The sequence below is a fragment of the Cynoglossus semilaevis genome, chromosome 4 (genome assembly GCF_000523025.1).
Source record: "Cynoglossus semilaevis isolate Cse_v1.0 chromosome 4, Cse_v1.0, whole genome shotgun sequence".
Lineage (NCBI taxonomy): Eukaryota > Metazoa > Chordata > Actinopteri > Pleuronectiformes > Cynoglossidae > Cynoglossus > Cynoglossus semilaevis.
In genome coordinates this window covers 8,559,402-8,563,795 of record NC_024310.1, presented here as the reverse complement: position 1 = coordinate 8,563,795, position 4,394 = coordinate 8,559,402, and the positions used below count along the sequence as shown (strand labels likewise).

The window sequence follows — 4,394 nt, the reverse complement described above, 5'->3', positions numbered from 1 at the left end:
AATGAATCCCAAACATTAGCTGATGACCCAACTATGTTTTTGTAACCAATATGTAGTATATTCAAATATATACTCATATAGTTAGTCATTAACTTTAACTCATTGTAGCCATCCACCCGACTTTTTTTACAATCTTAGTCCTTGTACAAATAATGTATCTGCTCTGTCATTATTCAAGAGTTAGTGCAACATATATATCATATATATATATATATATATATATATAACAGCAGTGATGTGGATCTCAGCAGGGAAGGTATGAAAATATCCTGTCAGGAAACTCCAAACATTGGGGAATGACTTGACACTCCTTGTTGTCGTTCCTATTCCTGGTTGCGGCCCAGGGCTTTGAGATCGGATGGCTCGTGCCTCACTGTGACCACATGTTCACGTGCACCAACAAGCAAACTTACATTTGTAGGAAGCGCGCTGAGGTGCAGCTCCTCTGCAGGACGGCTGGAATGTAATATGGGGATGCGGACGTCTCACAAGATTGTTGGGGAATCCGAAGCCGCTGATCTCCGGCCCGAGGCGGAGGTGTGTCCACGCTCGGGCACGTCTCGGGGATTAGAAACCTTGATCCTTCGTGATCCGCACCGAGCTGTCAAATACGGCTGGAAGAGGACGGAGAAGGAGACTGAGTGAACTGAGCAGAGGAATGTAAGACAAAGAGACAGAAACAGGGCAGAAATAAAGAGAAGGAAAAAGAGGAGATTTAAAGAAAAGGAGACGTGGTTGTGTGGAGGAACTCACCGTCTTATGATTCCCTGATAAACGGCCACAGGTGTGAAAGGTGAAGTGAGAGCTTATGAGTAGAGACGCTGATGGCTCTTTGAACAAGTCTCGTGAGGTTGTGTCATGACCTCCTGGCTGCTGTGACTGATGTTACTGTCAATATCTCTGCCAGAGGCTGTGGGTCCGTTTGAGCTTCAACTACGTACTTTTACAGTAAAGTCTAGAAATCTAGACCTGTTGGTCCTCAGTGGAATCATTCGCCAAAGAACCGTTGATTTGGTTTCATACAAAAAATAATACAATTAGACTCAGAGATTAAGAGTGCATTAGCTAACAGAATTACTTGAGGCTGTTAAAGTTGTGATTTTCTTTGTGAAGTTTTGTATGTGTTGTGTTCCTAATATAAACATAGAGAGCTGAGGTTAGAATGACTGTGGGTCAATAGACAGTTTAAAAAAAAAACTAAATCTCAACGCTCACAATTAATTACAATGAAACAATTATTCCAAACTATAAAAGAAACCATCAGTGTCTCGTTTGAAGTTCTTTGGAGCCGTTTACCAAAACTCGCAGATGAAAGACGACATATAGATAAGAAGAGATAAGAAAAGAACACAGTGTGATTAAGATAGAGAATGTGTGAAAAAAAGAAAATGTCTGAAAAGGAAAACCAGCAGACATAAGTCTGGCTCTCCTCCAGTGGAGCCCACACACCAGTTCACATCTCCAGGTTCTTTTTGTTTGTCTTCTCCCCCATCATCGCTGCGCCTGCATGTCTGTCCTCACATCAAAGCTAAAAGGCTAAAATGTTACACATTAGCAGAGTAACCCTGTCCATGCAGCAGTCATTAACCCTGGGCTCCTTTTACACAGACCACCCTCACCCCTCACCCCTCCTCCCTCCTCCCCCTGCAAGGCCAGGTTCAACTAGCCTGGGGTGAGGGAGGGCAACGCCCCGCAGCCTGCAGCCAAGACTGTGGTCATAGGTGCAACACGCTAACAACACACACACACACACACACACACACACACACAACGGAGTAAACAAGCAATCAGCTGCTCCAACATCTGTTTTGTCAAATAATTGTGTACATTTGTTGGTCGCTGCATTTCTTCTTTAGGCAAAAAATTAAGAATAAATAACAAATTAAACATATTAATATAAATATAAACACAAACGAAGATGACTGACGTCATTAGAGTCAAAGCACAAATAATAAATAACCATAGAAATATGGTGTTTTCTGTCCGATGAAAAACCCCAATGTGGATATTTCTAAAAATGTAAAAATAACATTATTGATGAATTAGTATTAATTAGATATGAAATATGTTAATGATTAACAGTTAACGTTATTAGTGTTAAAAATGTGTTTACATCAAACTTATAGAAAGTTTTTGTTGTTGAAAGTTTTTTGGGGAAAATATGGAGAATTCTACTATTAATTAATTACTAATGAATTTGTTTGTATAAACAATATAGATAATTCTGTATGTCCTATGGAAGCTGCAGCTAAAGAAACCACACAGAGCAAAGTCACGGCAGACGAAGACGAGAAGGAGCTGACATACTTTCAAGTCGGGGAGAGTTTCTCTTTCACGACAACGCTGACCTTGTTACCGCTTAGAGAGAGAGAGGGAGGGACGGAGCGGGGAGAAAGTGGTCTGCCGCGAGTGACATTGGCAGAGGTCAGAGGTCAGAGCAGCGACAGCCACAGTGGAGACCAGCAGACCGTCATTGGACTGACATGTGCTGTTGAAGAGTTAGTGACCCAGGAAAGGTTTTATGTACCCTGTCAAACTGCCCTCACACACACACACACACACACACTATGCTAATACACAATGGTGCAAACAGTTTTCTCAGGGACGCGCAGACGTACGCTATTGTGCGTGCACACACACACACACACAAACAGGCACACACAATGGAAGGTGTTTGGCGGCCCCAGACAGGCTGTCGTCTGGGAGCTACATGCAGATTACCTAAACAAACAACCTAAAAATACCTTTCTTTTCACCCGTAAGTCGACCCTTTCGTGCCCCCTCCTCGTACCCCTGCGTGCTGCCTCCACGCCGAGACACACGGGGCTGATGTTAAACTTGCCCCTGAGAGCACAGGCAACTGGGTCATTAAAGTTTTCCCTGTTTCTACAAACCTGGGTGTTGACAAATGAGCGTTCACACTGACGTGTCTGTTATCGGAGCTACAGTCAGACAGGAGCAGAGCCGACCTGGTTCTCCGCACGTCGACGAATAAAACGGAACTTTTTCTGGTCAGTCCAGGTGTCGTATTAATAATAATCTCATCATGAAACCTTTTTTTAAAAACAGAAGTGTAGGCTAATACTTTTGTTGTATAAAATACTACATACTGTAAGAATTAAGTACTACTACTACTGCACGTCAGGTTTTCAGAGACTGCTGCCAATGGCAACGCTATGGAGATTTGATCCTCTTCATAGAAGTAACATTCTAAACACTACCAGAAGTCTATGAGGTCCTCCAAATATGTTTACAGCATTGTCCTGCTGCAAGACAACCTCCAGTTGGAGAAGAATAAACAGTATGAAGTGTTTTAGCTCACAGGGACACGGACGCTGCTGCTCCACAGCTGGCTTAGGTGCATTTGCGTCACTGAGGTAAATCCAAACAAAAGACATCAAACACTGGAGTTACAAACTATTGTGGTTCACAGTTTACAATACCTGATTTTTTTTCCACAGGTCTTTTGGTGAATTAAATCCTCAGTCTACAAAACAGTACAAAAAAAAAAATAAATGTCCAGATGGTAACCAACACAGGTCACAGGATTATCATTTTTAACTCTATGTTTTTATAGGAATCTGGACAATAAATAAAAAAAACTACAATAAATGTATTTATTTGATAGATTTATATCTTACATTTTAAATTTAAAGCAAAAAAACTATTAGAGAATATTCACCTGTGAATTATATTTATTTTCTTGGATAATCAAATCTCACTTAAACCCAATTATCTGTTAAAATAATACAACAAAATGAAGATAATAAAGCTAAAATAGTGTCCCAAAAAACGTTGGACAGTGACTGGACGGCGGCTCCATGTCTTGTTTACGCGCTACAGCATGACACGTGATCGGCGCTTGTTTACAGGACTGCAGGGGGCCCCGTGTAGACGACCTGCCTATTGCTTCCTCTTCCTCTCCTCGTCTCCTATTTTAGTTCATGTTTGTGGCTGTTCACTTCACACATCCTCCCTTTTTCTGCCTCACTCTCCTCGACTCGCTGCGGTTCCCATTGTTTGGCGGTGTGCGCCTGTGTGAGGGCGCCCTCAGCCAGGCGACATTAGCATACTGAACCTGCATCCCACCCTGACTTTCTGTTTTTTTATTTTTTTATCTCATATTTTAATTGAAAAGCAGCTCTTTTTATGGTAAACAATGTCAGGAAAGAATGCTAAATACACCGGCTGCAAACACAAACACAGTTGAAAACAGGACTGCGGCCCCTGGAGACTGTGGAAACTGGACCACAACAATGCCTTTGCTGAGTGTGTTCAACTCCCTTCGTCCTTGTTTGTCCTCTTTATTACATAAAACTTGCTCAGGGATACATGTGTACAGTATATGTGTTGGGGTTCTTTTTTGGGGTGTTATCTGTTTGGATTTGAGTGGG

At 41.9% G+C, this 4,394-nt stretch overlaps 1 protein-coding gene and 1 long non-coding RNA gene across 4 annotated transcripts in view; one reads left to right on the top strand and one right to left on the bottom strand.

Annotated features, from left to right (window-relative positions):
* LOC103377960 (ephrin type-A receptor 4) overlaps window positions 1-4,394 on the top strand; it is a 57,775-nt gene that overhangs the window by 13,646 nt on the left and 39,735 nt on the right. The gene's annotated exons all lie outside the window — the stretch shown is intronic.
* Window positions 1-4,394, bottom strand: part of LOC103377959 (uncharacterized) — a 34,526-nt gene that overhangs the window by 4,395 nt on the left and 25,737 nt on the right. For both annotated transcript variants that reach the window (XR_521466.3, XR_003049505.1), the window contains exon 3: window positions 414-614. This is a non-coding gene — a long non-coding RNA (uncharacterized LOC103377959). The remainder of the gene's footprint in view (window positions 1-413; window positions 615-4,394) is intronic.